The sequence below is a fragment of the Vulpes lagopus genome, chromosome 1, assembly GCF_018345385.1.
Source record: "Vulpes lagopus strain Blue_001 chromosome 1, ASM1834538v1, whole genome shotgun sequence".
NCBI lineage: Eukaryota > Metazoa > Chordata > Mammalia > Carnivora > Canidae > Vulpes > Vulpes lagopus.
In genome coordinates, this window is record NC_054824.1 from 118,442,374 (window position 1) to 118,464,568 (window position 22,195).

At 39.8% G+C, this 22,195-nt stretch overlaps 1 protein-coding gene across 1 annotated transcript in view; it reads left to right on the forward strand.

Moving 5' to 3' along the window:
• Positions 1 to 11,605: 11,605 nt before the first annotated feature.
• The window catches only part of YES1 (YES proto-oncogene 1, Src family tyrosine kinase), a 68,485-nt gene continuing 57,895 nt past the window's right edge, over positions 11,606 to 22,195 (forward strand). Inside the window, exon 1 of the mRNA XM_041752708.1 lies at positions 11,606 to 11,807. The gene's annotated coding sequence lies outside the window, so the exon portion shown is untranslated. The remainder of the gene's footprint in view (positions 11,808 to 22,195) is intronic.

The following is a 22,195-nucleotide window of genomic DNA, read 5'->3' on the forward strand; positions in this document are numbered from 1 at the left end:
GCACACCAAGACTTGATACCCAACCTATTTGCAATTTCAACCACTCTTAAAAACGTCATTTTGAACTAGTCAATCTGGAATTTCCTGGTCAGCAGTAGTGAGGTAATCCATCCCAAAGATCCTTTCCATCCTCCAAAGAAAGAAGTAATCCACCCTTTCCTTGTCTCTGTCCCATCTGCTTATAAAAGTCTCCCCATGGGGCACCTGACTGTATCATTTGTTAGAGCATATGACTCTTGATCTCAGGGTTGTGAGTTCAAGCCACACATTGGAGGTAAAGATTACTTAAAAATAAATCTTTTTAAAAAATCTTAAAAAATAAAAATAAATAAAATTCCCCTATTTTGTTCAGCATTTCAGAGCTCCTCTTTGCTCAGAGGGCTACTGCTTGATTCAGGAATCATTGAATAAAACCTGTTTGATCTTTAAGTTTACCCTGTTGAATTTTTTTTAACATTTGTTTAGAAAGTAAATAGCCAGAAAGCTTATATGTGGCTGGTCACACTAAATTCTTCATACCAGTTCTGCATTTTCCCTACAATGCTGAAATCTCTGTTAAATGTGTTCTTCCTCTACCTTGAAGAAGTTCATAATCTGATATTTCCAAAATATGTTTTATAGGTTAGAAGTTTATCTCTGTTATGCTTTATACATATGCTTTTACTTTACATTATTTAGTGTTCTTTGTGTGGATCATTATCTCAAGCATTGCTCCAAGGGTGTGATTATAGAGGTTTTTATTAAAAGAAACTTAACCAGGGGTCTCCCTTCCTCTTTAGGTTCCATGATGAATTTGCAAAATTCTAACTAAATAGCTACATTATTCCTGGCCTACTAGGCATTAGCAGCAGGATTTAAATTTAATAATTCACAGTGAAGCATTAAAAAGGAAATGTGAAAAATGTACATGTAATTGTAAATATAAAGGAAATATTCATGATTTGAGCTGAACCAAAGGTAAAAAAGAATGATAATAGTCCCTGTAGTTAAAGTAAATATTCTAAATAGCTGATTATAGTAAAATACAGATCCCAAGCAGATGGAAACCAAAGAATGAGAGTATTAATATTTGTTTCAAATAATTGCAACAACAGAAAACATACTAAATGCATGTATACTATATACAGGGGGGAAGAGCAATACTTCAAAGGTGCATAGTGGGACAAACTATCAGGTGTGGCTCAGAGAATCTGGGGCTTAACTGAGAGGAATCTTTTAATACCAAATTATTATTATTTTTTAATACCAAATTATTTTAATTAAGTTTCAGTTTAAAAGGAGGGGAGTGGGCAGCCCCGGTGGCGCAGCGGTTTAGCGCCACCTGCAGCCCAGGGCGTGATCCTGGAGACCCTGGATCGAGTCCCCACATCAGGCTCTCTGTATGATGCCTGCTTCTCCCTCTGCCTGTGTCTCTGCCTCTCTCTCTCTGTTTCTCTCCTGAATAAATAAATAAAATCTTAAAAAAAAAAAAAAGGAGGGAGTAACTTCACAGATGGTGGAGAAGACGAATTTAATGAGTTAGCATATAAATCAGGGCAAGTACCTGGTAAATAAGGAACAAACACTCAACAAATGATAGTTTTCAATTTTTATTGCCAAGAGATAGGAAGCTCCTTGAGAAGTAGGGACCATGTTAAAATAATTTTTGTGTTTGCTGAATTAGTAGAAAAGTAAGTATGTATGTGTGCAACAGAACATAGCTATCATCAAAAAGGGAAAAAAAGAAGACAGAGAATCTAGCATTTGTTGTAATAGAATGACATAGTGGTTAAACATGTTGGCTCTAGAATTAAACTAGTTGAGTTTAATTTCCAGCTCTATGTTTTTGTCTTAGTTAGGACTTTCTTTTTCCTTCATTTTCTTTGCATCTAAGATAGGAAGGGTTATAATAATTGTACTGCTTTATACTTCTCAGTGAGGATTTGTTAATACATAAAAGAGTTCAGAACAGCTACTTCTATACCATAGTGTTCAAAGAATGTTGCCTGTACATTTTACAAGGTCACATAGAAATTTTGCTACTGTCAAATCAAATAGTGTAAGTTGAAAGAATTTTATAGAAGGAGAGACATTACAAATCAGTTAACACAGAGATGCTTGGGTGGCTCAGTCGTTGAACATTTGCCTTTGGCTCAGAGCGTGATCCAAGTCCAGGGATCGAGTCCCGCAAAGGGCTCCTTGTGAGGAGCCTGCTTCTCCCTCTGCCTATGTCTCTGCCTCTCTTTCTGTATCTCCCATGAATAAATAAATAAAATCTTTAAAAAAATCAGCTAAAAAAAAATCAGCTAACACTGATTTGGATTGCCAACTTTTAAATTGTAACACATAGTGAAAAGAAAATCTTACATCATGACTCAGTATCTCAGTATGTACACATTTGTAAGGAAATGAGTTAGGCAAAATAATATTTACGTAGTTCACTTTCATATTTCTTTGTTTCATTTTCCAAAAGATGATGGTTGCCATCTACTAAATTAGTTTGCTACTTACTGAGGAATTACAACCCACAGTGTGAAAAAGTTGATCCAATAAGATGTCTTCACTTTACAATGGAGAAAACTGGAGTCTTAAGAAATTGGGAAACTTATTTAAGATTACATAGCTAGAAATCACAATTCACCACATTAATGGAATAAAGGATAAAAATTATATAATCCTCTCCATAGATATAGAAAAAAGCATTTAACAAAATCCAACCATTTCATGATAAAAGCTCTGGACAAATCAAGTATAGAAAGAACATACTTCAACATAATAAAGGCTCTATGTGACAAACCCACAGCTAACATCATACTCAATGGTGAAAAGCTGAAAGCTTTTCCTCTCAAATCAGGAATAAGACAAAAGTGCCCACTCTCACAGCTACTTTTCAACATAATACTGGAAGTCCTAGTCAGAACAATTAGTCAAGAAAAATAAACAAATGTAATTTCCAGTGGAAAGAATAGAATATGGGGACAACTGGCCATCCATTTGGAAAAAGAGAAAAGTTAGAGCACTATTTCCTATTCTACAACAACATCAAACATATTCAAATGCACTGAATATTTTAATGTAAAAGGAAATCACAAAAATGGTAGAAAATGTATAAATAATTTTAGGATAGAAATGAAATTTTGAGACTGCCAATTTAAAAGAAGCCAAAAAGAAGGATATTGATAAAAAATTATTTTTCAATTTCTCCGTATTAAAAGAAAATCCACAAATAAAGTTAAATGGCACATGAAAATGTGGAGGAAATATTGCCATTATTTATGAAAATTAAAGAATTCAAACATTAAAATATAAAGAACAGGGACACCTAGATGGCTCAGTGGTTGAGAGTCTGCCTTAGGCTCAGGGCGTGATCCCGGTGAATTCTCCATTGGGCTCCCAGTAGCGAGCCAGCTTCTCCTCCTGCCTATGTCTCTGCCTCTCTCTCTGTGTCTCTATGAATTAAAAAAAACCAAAATATTAAAACAAAATAGAACACTTACAGATTCATAAAGAAAGAACAATCACACCTAATTGCAAAGTTGATCACTAATCACTAGAATTAGTGATTTCTAATTCACAAAATTAGAAATATTAAAGGCCAATAAATGTGCACAAATTTTGTAGGCAAATTTTTCCTCAGATAGTCAGATGTCCCAGTGTCCTATTCCTTCCATTGGAAATTACATTAATAGTGGTTTATTTCCTATATTTATGTACTTTATACCTTTGATCAATTCTATATAGTATTAATGGTGATTGATATGCTAACTGACCTTGTTGTGGTAATCATTCCACAATAGACACATGTATCAAATCATCATGTTCTCTACTTTAAACTTATATAAAGTTATATGTCAATTAAATCTCAATAAAGCTGAGGATGAAGATTACATAGCTACATAAGGGCATAAAATTCTGGGGCCAGAATTAGAGATATAATTTATATACCATAAAATTCAGCCTTAAGTGTACAATTCAGTGATTTTTAGTATATTCACATAGTTGTGCAATCGTTATCACTATCTAATTCCAGAATATTTTCATAACAACAAAAGAAACCCCACATCCAGTAGCAGTGGAACCAGAATTAATATTTACTCGCAGACCAAAGATCTTTCCACTGTCAAAGCTTTATATGAATTTCCAAACTGATTATCCTAAGGTAAATAAAGTTTAATAAGTGTTGACATGTCTAAATGACCAAATTTATCAAATAATTGCTAGGACTTTGCATAATTCTGTGCTATTAACCATCTCAAGATTTTATATAAATTTCTGTATACATACATAAATATATATTTTAGTATCTACCATATTCTTAAGGATATATGACAAACACTATGTATTCTAAACAGACTCAGGAAATGTTTTGGTTTTTGGAGGTATAGCTCATCATCTCAAAGGAAATGAGACTAGTGACTTTTAGAGAGAGTATGTGAGACTTGGAGCCTTTCACAAAAGGAGGAATTTTTTTTTTTCTCTTTCAAGGTTTTCAAATAAAATTCACTAGACAATAGGTCCTTAAGAGGTCTAAGGAGAATCAAAATATTTTCTTGAATAGGAATTCAAATAAATTTTAAAGTGCCTCATTAATATAAACCAAAATTTTCACTTTGGTTTTTAAAAATATCCCATATCCCTTGGTCTCTAGCTTTGCTTCTAACATGTTGGAATTAATTTCACATAAAATGAACATGAGTGTCAATTTTTTATTTTATGCCAAAATCACCAGGCCTCTAAAAGAAAATTCTCTGTCACATTTGGATTATTTAAATAGTATTCTCTAAAGTGTGAGTCATTGTATATTTTTTTGGTTCTTCAGTGCAGGATTGTTGATTCTTTAGTAAACACAGTTTCAAGTATCATAAGGACATAAGCCCATGCAAATTAATGATTCAGAACTCAGGGCTACAAAAAAGAAAAAAAGATCTCAGGCCTTAAAAAATTTGAAATGGTTGTAGATTAGTCCACTATAAAGAAATTAAAATGATAATAATGACAATCAAGCAAAAAAATAATTTAAAAAATATGGTAGCTAGTTCTCATAAGCAAAATAAAAATAATTAATCAAATTAGGTATAAACTGTAAAAACTGATTTTTCATCTCTAATGAAAATTTCCAAAAGAAAACCATGTATTTTTTGAAAACCGTGTATTTTTTCATTTTTTAATTAATTTTTTTATTGGAGTTCAATTTGCCAACATATAGCATGACACCCAGTGCTCATCCCGTCAAGTGCCCCCCTCAGTGTCCACACCCAGTCAAAACCATGTATTTTAAATTAAATTTGACAGGATATTAATTCCTTTTTCTCCGGGGAAAAAAAATCCCAGTAAAAGCTCTGAACGCCTATTAATATTTATATTCCTTGGTTTATATTCCTTGGATTTTAACACAAAGAAAATATCCTACCATTAATTTCTAGTTCTCCAAGTTAAGTCCTAAGACCCTTTAAATACAATATATACTAAAATATACAGAATTTATCAGGAGATATTGTAAGGGTGCTTTATGAATGGATGAAAAAGTTGATTTAAAAAGTATTAAGCAACCTCTCCTAGTGTTGGGTTATTAACTGTTTACTGACTCTAACCACTGAATTATGGTTACTAGGGAAGAACTTAATTACAATTACCTAGCCTTGGGCAGATTAAATGTAAATCTTAATATTGACTTAACCCTAGATATTTTGTATTTGGCAAGGTAATTATGTTGTACATGTAGTCATTTCTTAGAGACATTTGGTTCTCTGTCTGAAGACCATAACTATGGGGGAGATGTCATTGGAAGATTGACAATAGATGTCAAATGCTAATCTCCAGAAAGTTATACTTAATACATGTTGTTGTTGTTTTTTTTTTTTTTGAATTATTCTTTTTAGGCTTAGTCTCGTATATCTTTTTCCGTTTGCCCAAAGCCTTTCTTAGGGATATAAGATGATAAAGAATTTCCTACAAATCTATAGAATTCCACATTTCTTATTTATAGATTCCCATTTATACAAGCAATTTACCAGTTTTAACTATTCCAGAACTTGGAGAAATAAAGGCTGTTTTCAGGGCCATTGAACTAACATTAAAAACTAATTTCCTTTTTGCAATCACAAAGACTTTCAGTAGAATAGGTTTTGGAAACTTTCCTCTTATTGTGTGCTGCTTAACCTCTCTAGCTCGGAGGAATCCAAACTGTAATCAGGGATAATACTATCAACCTCAGAGTGATTATGCGGATTCAGTGAATGATGTAGGTAAAGCACTTGGCATTGGTTAAGTACAGTGAGGGCTTAATAAAAGATGGCCATTGTTACTCTTGTTACCAGTCCAAGGATCTGTGTTGCCAATCTCATCAATTAATTCACATAACCTAAAACATTTCACCAAAGCAAATATCTTATTTGTCGCCTATGTATTCCCTTAGAAAGAAGAAAAACTAAGTAGCTATTTTAAGTGCCCAAAAGCCCTATTTATATACAAATCAAAAGGAGTGTAAATACACTTTACTAAAGGATTAAATGCATTATGGCTTACATCACATAGTAAGATCTGGTCAGATTTTAATTTGCTCAGATTTAATTTAATTTTCACAAATGTGAAAAATAATTCTACCACTGAAAATACAAAAAGATTTAGCTAAAAAAGGATATGAAAGGTTTTCAAAAGCATAGATTTATTTTCAACACATTTTTTTTTAAAAAAGCCAACCACAATGTTAGCTTGTAAAATATCTAACAATTAACAAATTTCCTAATACCAACACTTTGTGTTTCATAATCTGATGTCAGTTAACTTAAAAGATAAGAGCATGCCTGATTTATAGTTTCTTTTCCAAAACTTTGGTGTAGGTAAACATTCTAACTTCTTGCCTTCAAGCAAAGTTATGTTCTACTTTTCATAACCCACTTGTAAAGATTTCCAGGAAATAGCAATCTGGTAGCAATTTTACTCATTCTTAAACTCAATGTCAGAGACACTGACATAATTATGACCACACACCGGCTTAATGTACGAGAAAAGTAAAGGCCAAATGCTTGGTAATGACTACAGGAATTGCAAATATAGATCTTGGGAGGAAGTTACAAGCCTTACAGGGCAGAGATATCAAATGAGTTTCAACATCTAAAACCAATTTGCTTAAATTGTTGCATTGAGGATTTTGAGGATGGGAGTTAGAGTGCTCTGGGAGAAAGGTGTGTAGTATACTGTGATCTAAGAGCAATGCCTGCCCTGTGCAGGCAGGATATGCCAGCTCTATTCTAGGTTTGGGGTCTTACATGTGGCTCAAGGCAATTAGATCCAGCATTGGGGTCCTACTATATCTTATGCCTGCTTTTTTGCTATGCATCTACTTCATCCTCTCTCTAAAAAACCAGTTCCCCCATCCCATACCCACCTGTCTACGTGCATGAGACAGGAGATGCTTCCCTTACACCGTTTGAGTTTTCTGTGAGTGGTACAGATGAGTAACAGAGACTGAGTAGTGGTTTTCATTTGCAAAGAACAGAGGTCTATACTTAATCAGAGAAATAATTTTCTTTGGAAGTTGAGAAGGCACAGGAAGATTGGTGGAGCACACTCAGGCAGGAGCCAAGGAGGGCGGGGCAGAGTCCAGGTCTTGCCATAGTGATGGTCTGCTTAGGATGCAGGCATCATCATCAGGGTTGGATACTTGCCTACAGCTACTAGACTCCCCTACCCCTAGACATCAGTCTTCTGCCACTGGATTCTCAATACCAGAGCCACCATGAATAATCAGAGTCACCTTTGTGTCACTCCCTCAAAATTCAAAATTCCAACCTGAAGCCTGGGAATAGTGGTATTCAGATCATAGGGCTCCATTCCTGCTATCAGTAGAGGATTCATTCTCAGAGAAAAGGATCTTGAGTTCAACAGTACCCTCAAAAAGGTATCTACCTCATGCTATTCTGCTAGGTGGAAGGCGTATGAGAAGATGCCATGCATCATCCAGCTTAGAAACTGCTGACACAGGGATCCCTGGGTAGCTCAGCGGTTTAGCGCCTGCCTTCAGTCCAGTGTGTGATCCTGGAGTCCTGGGATCGAGTCCCGCATCGGGCTCCTTGCATGGGGCCTGCTTCTCCCTCTGCCTGTGTCTTTGCCTCTCTCTCTCTCTCTCTCTCTCCCTCTATCTCTCAGGAATAAATAAATAAAATCTTGAAAGAAAGAAAGAAAGAAAGAAAGAAAGAAAGAAAGAAACAAACAAACAAACAAACTGCTGACACAGACCTAAGTTGAGAGTGTAAAAGTTTAAAGTGTAAAAGTTTAAAGGCTATCTAGGAACAGGCAGAGTGGGTATCAGGAGGAGCTGGAGCAGAAACTAGGGGTTTTCCTAGGTATAACAGGCCTGGGACCAAACTGCAGGAGAACTAGAAAGAGCATAAGTTAGAGAAACCAACCAAGAGATGACCCCAAAGTAGATTCTAACCCAAAGATTACACTTCCAAAAAATAATCCTGGAGCCCGAGAGGCACATAGGGCACAGGGTGGAATTCTATTTTAGACCAGGTAGCCACGTTTAGAAGCTGGAGAGAACAAAACAGAGCAGAAAGATGGGCTGGATTTGCTGAAGCTTATATATATAAGGTTGGCATTTGTAACGTCTATTGATTGCAGGATGTATCTGTACACATCCAACGAATTGGTCCTCTTAGGCCTTGCCCAGTTGAGGGGAAGTAAAAAGTAGAATACACCAGCAGCAGTCCTGGAGGCAACAAAGAAAGGCATCAGGAGAAACCCATCAGAAATTGATGGGTTATATCGCACCTCTCCCTAAGCTTGGCACAACGAGCCTAATATTCAACGCTGAGTACTTTCCATTTGCCTGATTTTCCAGATCTTTGTTAAGAGTGGTCCTTATATTCTTCCTGTTTGGGCTTACGAGCAGTTTTGACCAGGTGGAGGAGGCAGAGCTAACGTGCTGTAGGTAACTTCGGGCACTGAGTGGACATGAGAAGGTCCACAAGTCCAGTGGAAGGCATTTTGAGGGGGGTTGTAGTGGGATGGTAATTAGAGAGCAGAGACCAGTGCATGCGCCCATGTAGGACTGCAGGCTTTCTAGTTATCAGAAAAGAAAATCACCATCACAGCCTCAGTAATGGAAGCAGCAGCAGCAGGTAGATTTATCCTACAAACATTTCCTGGCAAAAATCACATGTTCTAGGGTGAGACTGAATATGCCCCTGCTAAGCTCTGAATCTTTTAAACTTTCAGTTACTCAAAGCATTCAGGAAGCATTAACAAACTTGATTAAATGATGCCGTCACTTCTGTAGGGACTTAACATATTTCATTACTTTTGTTTCAAGCGTTCCCCTAGCTTCTTCACCCAGCAGACTCTCCCAGGGATTCCAAGACTTAGATCCCTTATCACTCCTTAACACATACATACCAGACCTCCATACTGTGTGGGAGGGACATGGGTACACTTCATTTGTCTTCCTGAATGAACAGATTTTCACTTAAAGGCAATTTCTATCGTAACAAACTCAGCAAGACTTTAGGGGATTCTCTTCCTCTCTTTTGTTGCTGTTGGTGGTGTTAGTGTGGGTTTTGGGTTGTTTTGTTGTTGGTGGTTTGCTTTGTTGTTTTAAATACCCTTGGAAATAAGTGAGCCATTGAGTCTAAAAATTGGAGTCTCCAGGTTATTTAGAGAGTAAAACTTGATATTGTGAGATGAATATTCCAAAATATAAAACAAGGGGTGAGATAACAAGCAAAAAGAATATGAGGGTGGGCGGCCGCGATGGCCCAGCGGTTTGGCGCCGCCTTCAGCCCAGGGCACGATCCTGGGGACCTGGGATCGAGTCCCACATCCGGCTCCCTGCATGGAGCTTGCTTCTTAAATAAAAATAAAAACAAAATCTTAAAAAAAAAAAAAAAAAAAAAAGGACAACCTCTATACAGAACATCTTCAAAGCCAACTCATCCCTTAAACTGGGGTACATCAGTATGTTAGAGTTCACTTTTTTGAGGGTGTGAGTTTAGGACAACAAATGTTACCTGTATTTCATCTAGAAGTCTAGAAAAGTAACAGCTCAAAAGCTTCTTTTCTTTTTAAGATTTTATTCATTTATTCATGAGAGACACACACACAGAGAGAGAGAGAGAGGCAGAGACACAAAGGGAGAAGCAGGCTCCACGCAGGGAGTCCGACGCGGGACTCGATCCCGGGTCCCTGGGATCACACCCCGGGCTGAAGGTGGCGCTCAACTGCTGGGCCACCCGGGCTGCCCATCTTATTTTCTACTAAAAAAACAAAACAAAACAAAACAACAACAAAAAACGGACTATATGAAAATGTTTAATCCCCAATACAGTTAAGGGGAAATGAAATTCCAGTAGCTAAATCAAATTAAAGCACCATGCCGTACGATGGGTACCTTTTTGTCAACGGGAACGCCTAGGCTTACCTTTGCTTCATCTTAGTAAGCTGAAGAAGAAAAAAAAATCCAAACCTTTATGTTCATTTCCTAAGTTCCTAGAATGCCAGAATACTGACACATACGATTGTATTATTTCTTATTTGTCAAGGAGGACTCCGAATTTCACTGAAAACCACAAAGGAAACCAAGAGACCCACACTAATAGCCCTGACAACCCCACCAAGGAGGAAGTGCAGGGGGAAGTCAGTCTGGAGTCGCACAGCGCGGCAGTGGCTTCGGCAGAAGAGCCTGCGGGCTCGGTCTGTCCCTTCCGGACCCTCTCCCTTCTCCTCCAGCCTCCGCCGCCGAGCGCACGGGAACGGTGCCCGGATTCCCTGAGCGGGGTCCTCGCCGGGGCCGCCGCACTTTCGGGGTCGCAGCCGTCAGGCCGGGTACGCGCACCTGTCCCCCAGGGGGAGGCTGCCGGGGGACAAGCCAAGGCCACCGTTCCCGGGAGCTCGCCAGGAGAACTCGGCTCCGGTTCCCCCGCCCGGCAAGGCTGGTTCGACCAACAGTCAACAGGAAGCTCCCGCGCTGGGACAGGATCCCCGGCTCGGAAGGAGGCCAGACGCGAGCGTTTCTGGACGGCGACCAGGCCGGCGACGGGCGCGTTAGCGACGCGCCCCGGGCTCACGCGGCGGGGCTGAGATTTTACTACCAGCGACAAAGGGTGCGGAAGCCTCGTCCTAGAAGGCACGCACTCAGCCCTGTCCTCCCCACACAAAGCCCCAAAGCCCTCGGCACGACGGCGCGGGGCAAAGGGAACCCAGAAGGAGGGGCGGGAGCCTCGCCCTCACTCCACCTCCCGGGGCCGGGGAGTCCGCGGCCGCAGGGTCCGCGGAAGGTGGGGGGGCGCTGTGCGTCCGCGCTCCGCCTCCTCACGCCCCCTCAGCCTGCGCCGCCTCGGGAATCCGCCCCGGACCCCGCCGCCATGTTGGGTCCGGATAAGTGACCCGGACTCGCAGCCGACTGGGACGGCGTGGGGGGGGGAACGGCCCGCAGCCCGCAGCCGGCCGAGCGCGCCGGCGCCGGAAGGCGGGGGGCGCGGCGTGAGTTCCGGTGAGCGGGCCGGCCGCGCGCGCAGGTAGCCGCCCCCCCCGCCCTCGCCCTCGCCCCCGCCCCGCCCCCGCCGCGGAGGGGCGGAGCCGGGAGTGAGGGCGGGCGCCGCGCGGAGTGGAGGTGGAGAGTGAGGCCGAAGGGTGGGGGAGCCCGGGAATTCCCTCCTCCTGAAGTGGCGAGTGCGGGGCGGCTGTGCCGTCGTCGCTGCGGCCGGGCGCTCGGGACGAGGAGGTGGAGGAGGGAGAGGGCCCCGCGGGCCTCGCCTCCGCCCACCGCCCCCTCCTCGCCGCCCCGGGCCGCGGTAGCGGCGACTCATGAGAGCGCGGCTGGAGGGCAGGTAAGGACCCGGCGGGGCCCCGCGGGCGGAGGCGGCCGACCCCGGCCCGGGCAGCGCTAGGCCCCGGCGCCCGCCCGCCCGCCCGCGCCCCGAGGCGCCGGCGCTCCCCGCCCCGGCAGGCTCGGAGTCGGGAAGTTGGGGAGAAAGTTCTCCCCTCCCCCGTCCCGGCCGGCCCGGCGGGCGTGTCTCCTTCCCGGCGCTACCTGCTCGCCCCCCTGACTCGGTCTCCGCCCCGTCCAGTCGTTCCCGGGCCCGCCCAGGTCCGACCGCAGGTCCTGGGAGCGGTGCGCTACCTCCCGGCGGTGCCCGGGGGCGAGGTCGCCGGTGGCTCCCGCGGCCGCCTTCTGTCCCGGAGCTGGAGGGTCCCCGTGGTAGCTGACGCCGGGTGGCAACTGTGCTGGGAGAGCGGACGTGGGCGTGTGTGGGGGCGAGGGGGGAGCCTCTCGCTTTACTTGGTTTGATTGAAAACCGCAACATGTTTAAAGTTTTCCTTTGTTTTGGGTTGGGGGTTGGGAAGTATGCCATTCAGCGTCCGCTTTTACAGTGTTCTGCCGCTCCGCCTCCCATTGGGCTCGCTTCTCTGTCCACATGTTGCAGAAAATTTTGGTTTGAAGTGTGTTTTCCTTCTTGGTAATCGCTTCCAGCTTTTGCTTTATTGGGCATGGGGTTAGCGTCGTTTTCGGAAGCTCTTTGAAAACCAAGTCCGGTGTAGGGATGGCTTTGATTTTTGCCTTCTGATGAGTGGCGAATAAGTCCAGGGCAGGGACTGCTTTAATTTTTGTTTTGTGGTGGGTGGGAGGGACACAACATAGTTCGGATTCGGTTGAATTATTTTCTGCGTAATTAGGTGAAACGGTCTAGCAGTTTATAAATCGTTAAAGGAACGAGAAGTCTCTAATGGCATCGCAGCTTGACGTTCATGCCATTATGTATGTGTGTTTCCTGGTGTGCTTTCACATACATGATTTGACATATACATGCGTAAGATTGTAGTGTACGTGTGTCCTCATAACTCTAGGATTGCAGTGCCAACGGTATCTCGATAACTCTGAGTGTTTGTGAAACATCCTGGTAAATTTCTAAAGTTACGGACTAAGGAAAACACTACTAAGTGGGTACATGTGACTGTGTACTTAAAGCATAGGACCTGGTAAATCTGATAACTAGGGCAGTGGCTCACGGTGGACAGAAAACATTTTGAATGGGCAGGTAAGGAAGGAGTGTCATGCAGGAGAACGAGGATTTTGTGTGCGTCATACATACATATATATATATATATTTCGTACATTCTGTAAGAAAGTTTTATTTCACTTCAGTCATACATCTGCTTTGTTTTACTGATATGTGAGACCACTGTCCTAGTTGACATTTAAGAAAAGGAAGTCTAATTATTGTAAATTTTGGACATTACCCAAACTTCAGTGGCGATTTTGAATGCTGGTTGACCAATTCATAGGGTCTTAAGATTGAGAAATAAAAGGAAACTTGCCTTTGATTCGAATCTAAATACAAGACCATTCGTATCCATGTTTCCAGAATAAAAGAAAAAAAAAGCTTTTAAAATATGTACTCTGGTATAACCACCATAACGTTATAATAGCTTTTAATTTTGCAGTATGTTTTTGCTGACTTCATAAACCACAAAATTGACTCCTTTCTAGTCTACTGAAAGCGAAATTATGACTTTGACCCGTCTTCCTGTGATAGGTGGAATTTGTCTTATGACTGAAGTATAATATTAATATATGGGTGGAGTTTTCTTTTTTTTAATTCAGGAAAATCTCAAGCTAAAAAAATCAGTGTCCATGCAAATAGATCTCCTTCATGATATGTAATGTTGAAAGAATAAATGTTACAAGCTAATAGCAACAATGCAGTATTAAGTGAAATATTACCCACCTGTGGTATAAGATTTATTTATACAAAGTCCAGATTTGCATCTTTTTAGGCAGTAAATTCGTTAACGTGAGTAATTTTTCTTTATAAACGTGTTTAACTCGATCTAGTGTTCAGTGTAGATGTCATTTATCCTTTTAGCATTATATTAAAAAGAGGTACAAACTTAGTTACAAAATAGGTCAGAAGAATGTAAGGTACAGCATAGGGAATATAGTCAATAATATTGTAATAACTTTGTACGGTGACAGGTGGTAATTAGACTTAGGGAATTGTTTCATAATATATAAAAATATCAAATAAAAAAAATATCAAATCACTATCATGTATACAGTTGAAGCTGGTAGGATGTTGTATGTCATTTGTACTTCAATTTTAAAAAGCACCTAATATCAAAAAGCACTACTAAACTCTGGTATCTGGGAATGCAAACTTGGGAAATAAAAGTATAATTAAAAAAAAAAAAACCTGCAAGGAAGTGATTTCTTTACAAGTAAAGATATGGGAGGTGGGAGGAAGTTGTGATTGGGACCCAGCTTCTGTAGTGGTGAGAAAGTTTTAACCTGCTGGTGATTCCAAGGGTGTTTTTTTTTTGTTTTTTTTTTTAAGAAGACTGTAATGTACTATATAAGGTGCTTGGGTAAAGAACTTAACATTTAGTGACTGCCTTTAGAACACTGCCTGGGCTATCCTTTGCAAACAGGATTAGCCTTATTAAATCATAATTGTCATATTTTAGCTAGTGTTTATCGCTACTTTGACATATAAATAATACATTAATTAATGTTTTGAGGGAAGACAAACCAGATATTACTAACTTTAAATCCTCTTTAGCTTAATTGTGAATGATAAATATTAAGTAGTCAAAATGTGTATTAAACTAATGGATACTATTTTGTCAGTAAAATACAGCTTATTTTTCATAAAATTATATAAGTGACAAAATTATGTAAATGCGACAAAATCGCATCAAGGTAATAAGTCTTTTAACCATTTTGTTTTCTTTTTTTAAAAGATTTTATATATTTGAGAGAGAGCATGGGCACACTGGAGCACAAGCTGCGGGGAGGGGCAAAGGGAGAGGGAGAAGCAGACACTGAGCAGGGAGTCCGGAGTGGGAGTCGGAGTGGAGGAGTGGAGTCGGAATCCAGTTGAGTCCCAGCTCCATCCCAGAACCCTGAGATCATGACCTGAACCGAAGGCAAACACTTAACCAACTGAGCCACCCAAGCACTCCCCATTTTCTGTTTTCTGTAACAGTAATTCTTTGGATGAGTAATTTTGGCCTGAGTTTTGATATTCTTAAGGATGTCATGAAATTCTCAGCATAATAAGTTTTCGTTTACTTAAGCTTTGTGAAGATGTGCCATATGGCACCTAACAGAAGAGTATGTTTTGTTTCAAGAAAGCGAATGACAGTATGGTGTTGGAGTTTCAAAAATTCTGGGAATCATTGTATTATGCTACTTGCTTTATGTAATGGATTGCTTGCTGTTTTAGATGTTGATTTTATTGCTTTGCATTGTTGCAATGTAGAGTTAAAGAAGAGATCACATCTCTGCCAGATTCTTATAGGAACTTTCAGTCATGTTATAAAGGTGATGTTTGTGGCACTGGCTTTGTTATATGAATATTTACAGGAAGTTTTAGTTAAGATCTTCCATTGTTAAGACCTCTACATGGCTTAGGTCACCTTCAGTTCAGATTTAAACAGGTCTATTATATAAATCCAGAGTTCTTCCAGGAAGTATAACTGCTTTTCTTTAAGGGTAATAATCTGTGCCTATTAAATTATCTTGGTAATCTTATTGAATGTAGTGTGTATGGCAGTTTGTGTGCGGCTATGGTAGGGTATGTATTATCGCTTTTCTTCCTCTCAGCTGCTCCAGTGCCACAATTAGGCTGAGTATTGCTCAGCTGCAGCTGCTGGGTGATTATGAACCATCCAGCTCCTGTCTAAACTCAGAGGCAGATTTAGCAAAAGGAGCTATAGTAACAGCACAGGGTGCAAGAGAAGAGCCGGTGCTGCTGCCAATATCATTTTAGCATGTTTCTGTGCCAAGGAATTGTTGGCTGCAGCAGCACTACTGTTGTCTTGGAACTAGCAGACTTGATGGCAACATATCCTGGTCTGGATTGAGTTTACCTGATGTTTCTCTTTAAAATCTTGAAGCTCACTACAGGAAAGAGAGAGAATCCTATTATTTCAAAGTACAGGATGTTACTGATGGCCTGAATTACCAGCCCAGGATAGCAGCACCCTTCATTTTCCTTGGTTTGAGTGCATATATGGGGCTCCCTGAAGTTTATACCGTATACTCCCTGCTGCTTTAAGCTGTGTCATATAGAAGTGCTGCTGCAGTTACTTTTTGTGGGATGGCAGGAGAGCTTATATGCAGGTTCTTTGGACATCCTACTTTCTCCCAGGAAGTGGAAGACCCTCAAAGGGGACTATTTCTAGAACTAGTGGCACACAGTATATCCCCTGTGTCTGCCTGAATTTTGCAAGTAGGAGCCCTAGATTCTTTTTTTCTGTTGTTCTGTATTCCTGAAGTATGAGAAGATGGACATCAACAAACGCAGATACATTATCAGCTGTATATGGCAAGCCCCAGACTGGAAGGTGCCATAGTCAAATTGTGCTGCTCCTGAAATGTTACTCATTTTATAAACATGCTAAACAAAGAGCAGCAGCATCTTGTCCTCTCTTTTACCATGACTGTCAGAAAATCTACAGAGACAATCCTTTTGCTGATTCCAGGCTTTGGAACTTCTTTTGGGGTTGGCTAATTTGGGATGGGTAATCGGGAGCATTGGGATAATCCGTGCTTGAACTTGTAAGGCTAGAAGGAAGGAAGAGGTACAGAAGACTGAACTCCTGAATATTAACAAGTACACATTGTCATTGTGGCGCATACTTAGTAAAAAACTGGCATATTGGCTCTTATCTTTGTGCTCCTACAAAACTCCTCCAGTATGAAAGCACATTCTCCTTACATTATGATGATTTCTTTCTATGACTGTGATATACGTGGCAAGGAACTGTTTTATATGAATAATTGAGAACAGTCTCTAGTAGAATAAATGCTTAATAAATTTTGAGTTCTATACAGAGATGTAGTTCTGTGTGTATTTATGACTTTATAAATACAGATTTTGCTACACATATTTTGAAGATCTATCTCGGGGCACCTGGGTGGCTCAGCGGTTGAGCATCTGCCTTGGGCTCAGGGCGTGATCCCTAGTCCAGGGAGCAAGTCCTGCATCGGGCTCCCTGTGAGGAGCCTGCTTCTCCCTCTGTCTGTCTCTACCTCTCTCTCTGTGTCTCTCAAGAATAAAAACAAACAAACAAAAAAACCAAAACTCTCTCTACTAAACTTTTATAAAACTTAGTGCTTTTTCATAAGCTATTGTTAAATTCTTTAGATTTTGGGATCCCTGGGTGGCGCAGCGGTTTGGTGCCTGCCTTTGGCCCAGGGCGCGATCCTAGAGACCTGGGATCGAATCCCACGTCGGGTTCCCGGTGCATGGAGCCTGCTTCTCCTCCCTCTGCCTGTGTCTCTGCCTCTCTCTCTCTCTCTGTGACTATCATAAATAAATAAAAAAAAAAAAAGGAAAAAAAATTCTTTAGATTTTTACACTCAAAGTTTTGTTTTAGAAAATGATTTTATAAAACTGCACACACTTGCAAATGTGAATTTAAACGTCATTTTGCTATTCCTAATAAACTGGAAACTGTAGTTGAAGTTAAACTAGTCTTTAAAGATTTATTTCAAATAAATATAATGAATATAGAAAGCCCAAGCTATCCACCACAAAAAAAAAAAAGGAAAGAAAGGAAAAGAAAACCTAGTTTTTTTTCTAAAATACATTTGTTATCCTATCGTGTTACTAATAGCAATCAATATTATAATCAAGGACAGAAAGAAAAAAGTCCTTATTTTCTTGACGTAATGGCATGTAAAAGAATGCAAAGTTTATAGGATATGTCTGCTGTTACTGTGGATGTGAGTAAAATCAGGAAGTACTGGAAGGAAAGGACTGACCACTGAAACTTAAAGATTGGTTTCAGCTTAATGTTCTTAGTAGTGTGTAAACTCTAGATTTTCTTTTCTTTTGTTTTTAAAGATTTTATTTATTCATTCATGAGAGAGAGAGAGAGGCAGAGACACAGGGAGAGGGAGAAGCAGGCTCCATGCAGGGAGCCCGATGTGGACTCGATTCCAGGTCTCCAGGATCAGGCCCTGGACTGAAAGTGGCACTAAACCGCTGAGCCACCTGGGTTGCCCATAAACTCTAGATTTTCTTAAACTAATTATGAAGGCTAGTCATTTCTCTAATTTTATTTATTTATTTTTCTTTTTTTTTTTTTTTAAGAGTTTATTTACTTATTCATGAGAGACACAGAGAGAGAGAGAGAGAGGCAGAGACACAGGCAGAGGGAGAAGCAGGCTCCAGGCAGGAAGCCCAATGTGGGACCCGATCCCAGGTCTCCAGGATCACGCCCTGGGCTGAAGGCAGGCGCTAAACCACTGAGCCACCCAGGGATCCCCTAATTTTTTTTTTATAATGTAGCAGTTTGTTAGCATTAAGTAGAAATGGTAGTGAAGTGGAGAAAGTTGGTAGCTTTTTTTTTTTTTAAAGTTGGTAGCTTTTGCTGCATAATTTAATACTTATAATTGTTCTTTGGCAAGTTTATTTCTTACATTTGTTCTTATGCAATTAGTATTTTACAGATAAGGGCATTTTTAGACTACTAACCGTCAGATATTTGAAAGGAGCAGAGAAGGCAACATGATATAAGGAAAGGACTACAAGGTAGAAGGCCATCTGGATTTTAATGCCACTAGGGACAATAAAAAGCTGTGTGGCCTTGATTAGTTCAGTCAGTTCCCCGCACCTCAGTTTCACTATTTGAAACAGGAGGTAGTTGGGCCAGATGGTTTCTAATATCCTTTCAGCCTTATATAAATATCAATGTGGGATTCTATTACAGTTGAAGTTTTTTTTTTTTAAAGCAAATTCTTTTTCTTTTTTTTAAAGATTTATTTATTTATTTATTTATGATAGACATAGAGAGAGAGAGAGAGAGGCAGAGACACAGGAGGAGGGAGAAGCAGGCTTCATGCGGGGAGCCCAACGTGGGACTCGATCCCGGGACTCCAGGATCGTGTCCTGGGCCAAAGGCAGGTGCTAAACTGCTGAGCCACCCAGGGATCCCCACAGTTGAAGTTTTTATATTGATAACATTTTAAGGAAACATTTCAGAATCTAGAATTTGGAATAAAATTAAGTAATAGGTAAATAAGGGTTGTCGTAAAAGAACTGATCCATAGACTTGGCAGGGGACTTTTCTCTAGCAAAGGTAGTGTTATTTCATTAAGTGGATATTTATTATTATTATTATTTTTAACGATTTTATTTATTTATTCATGATAGACACAGAGAGAGAGAGAGGGAGGAAGGCAGAAACACAGGCAGAGGGAGAAGCAGGCTCTATGCAGGGAGCCTGACATGGGACTCGATCCTGGGACTCCAGGATCACCCCCTGGGTGCTTAAACCGCTGAGCCACCCAGGCTGCCCTAAGTGGATATTTATTAAACCAGTGGTGTAAAAAATACTGTGCTAGTTTTGATGTTATAAAAATGTTTGCAGCATGACTACGGCCTTTTAGAAATTGGGTGGGACTGGCTGAGATTATGAAACTGTTATAAATTTCATAGATTAGTAGATCTTTTTAGTGTAGTAATCCAGTACAACACTTCTCTGGTTTTTGATGGTATTAGTGTGTGATACCTCTGAAACTTTAATGAATCCTTTTGCACTAGATACGTGTAGCCTCAAGTAAACGGACTCAATTCTCTAGACAGGAAGACTTGATTTAATTTTCTAGACATTTCATTACAGATAGGTATGACATAAATGCAGGTTCACAATTCTTATATAGAAGTTTTACTGTAAGGTGCATTGGAAAATAAGGCCTTTAAAAAACATTTCAGATTTATTTTGCAGCAAAATTATAAAGATAAGGGCTCTATATTCATTGAGGTAGATGCAATATCAGTTAACAGATAATTATTATTTGGATGATAGCTTTGCTGCATTATATCAGGAAAATAGCCACTATCATTAAAACATTAAAAATTTTTAATTGATAAAAAAGAGTAATTGTTCTGGAATTTTTTCTTTAACACATTTAGTTACTAGTTAGAACAAAATAAGCATAGACATTAGAAAATGGTTAGCTGTTTAAGGTTTGCAAAAAAGATTTTTAAAAAAAGGAAAAAGAAAAAGCCACTAAAATTCTAAGTAGATGTGTTCTCAAAGTTTGTCATTTGGGTCTTTGAAAATCAAAATCTTTTCCCAGAAGGTCTTTTCGGGGAGGTTAGCCTTTTTTGGTTAGATTTCCAGGCAGACCATTCGAGTTTATAAGAATTTGACAAACATTTAATAGTGTTTCATTGGCAAATGTGTTCTGATTGATTTTCAGGTTTTTGGTTTTTTTTGTTTTTTTGTTTTTTAATTTTTATTTATTTTTATTTATTTATGATAGTCACAGAGAGAGAGAGAGGCAGAGACACAGGCAGAGGGAGAAGCAGGCTCCATACACCGGGAGCCCGACGTGGGATTCGATCCCGGGTCTCCAGGATCGCGCCCTGGGCCAAAGGCAGGCGCCAAACTGCTGCGCCACCCAGGGATCCCAGGTTTTTGTTTTTTTTAAACCAGAGCTCTTAACATCTGAAATGTTTGGTCTACTAAATGTTTTGATTATACGGGAGGTGATCCCATTGCCTTGCCACCTTCCCAGCTCTTCACCATTTAAAAATCATTGTTATGAGTTTCTTATTAGGATGCCAGGACCCTCCCAGTGAGGCCTTGCTGTTAAGCTGAATTTAAGTATGGGGGGGGGTGGGGGTGGGGCGGAGAGGTCTGCCTTAGTTCTCTCACCTGCTTGCTCCAGGCACTTTAAGCCTGTCTCCTACTCTATACCTGTAGGACATGTGAAAAATGGGAAAGCTTCAAAAGATTGGAAGTGAGAAATAGAAATGAGGAAAGTAGAAAAAGGCTTGGTAAAATGAGGAATTAATCTAATGTCGAAGTTTGTCCCTTTTTTTTTTTTTTCCTGTTTCCCACCCGTTTACTTGTCATAGACATTAAGAAGGAAGAAAACCTGTTTTGTAGCAGATGGTATGCTCCACTTGTAGTTCATATGTATTATCATGGTTAGGTATTTGAAATACCTTTTCAAAATACAAAAAAAAAAAAAAAATTGTGAATGAGATAGTTATTTATTACATGTGAAGAAACTAAGGATCAGAAAATGTATGTAGGGCAGCCCCGGTGGCTTAGAGGTTTAGTGCCGCCTTCAGCCCAGGGCATGATCCTGGAGACCCGGAATCGAATCCCACGTCAGGCTCCCCACATGGAGCCTGCTTCTCCCTCTGCCTGTATCTCTGCACCCCCACCCCCTGTGTCTCTAATAAATAAATAAAATCTTAAAAAAAAGAAAAGAAAATATATGTAGTTTGCTAAGGTCACATGACTAGTGATGACTAGTGGAACTGAATTTACTTGACAATAAGCCTGTTCCCTATAAGACAACTTCCTTAGGGATAAAGAGAGTGATGGAAAGGAGGATTTCTTTTTCCTTCTTCCTTAAACTGTACATTTTTGTTGGGGCTGAGAATTTTCAACCACTTACAGTTTTCTTTTTAGTTGAAGTAGCTTTGTAATACATATTTCATAATGGCAATCAAGGTCAGATATTATATGAACTGAAAAAGATGTATTATTACACTAAACTGTAGTAAATGCTTTCTTTTTGTAGATTTGGCTTTGTCATGAAAAATTGTTATACTAATTCCAAAGCATTCTTTATCTTTTAATAATAAGATGTTCAGCCCAGATTAACAAAGAGACAATGTTTGGATGTCTTTTCCAATCAAGTTTTTTTTGTTTTGTTTTTTTAGATCTAAATTTGATTTATCAAAAAAACAAAGCAGGCAAAAGATTGGGTATTAGACTAAACTGTAGAAAATGCTGTCCACTTGTAAGTTTAGATTTGTAAAATATATGTGGAGTCTGTGTGTATATAGTCAGCTTCTGTCTTTCCCTGACACTCCTCTCCCCTACATTGAGTTTATGCTCAAACATGACTGACTCTAAAGCTGGCTCAAATTTCTAATATGCAACATTGCCTTTATTTCTACTAATTAAATCATTTATTCCTAGATGAGTTGGTAGAAATACATGGAAGATCTGCATTGTCTGAATGGTGCTACGTCACATTTTGGATATGCTAGAGAAAGAGAGCATGCTTTTAAATTTGCCCAGTTTATTTATTTATTTATTTTTATTATTATTATTTTTTAATTTGCCCAGTTTAAATGGCAGTTTCCTACACCTTGGTACAGACTCATCAGCCATTCAAAGCTTCCCTTCCTTCTGAAAGAAACTAGGATTCTTCCATACTGGCTTGTTCCTGTGAATA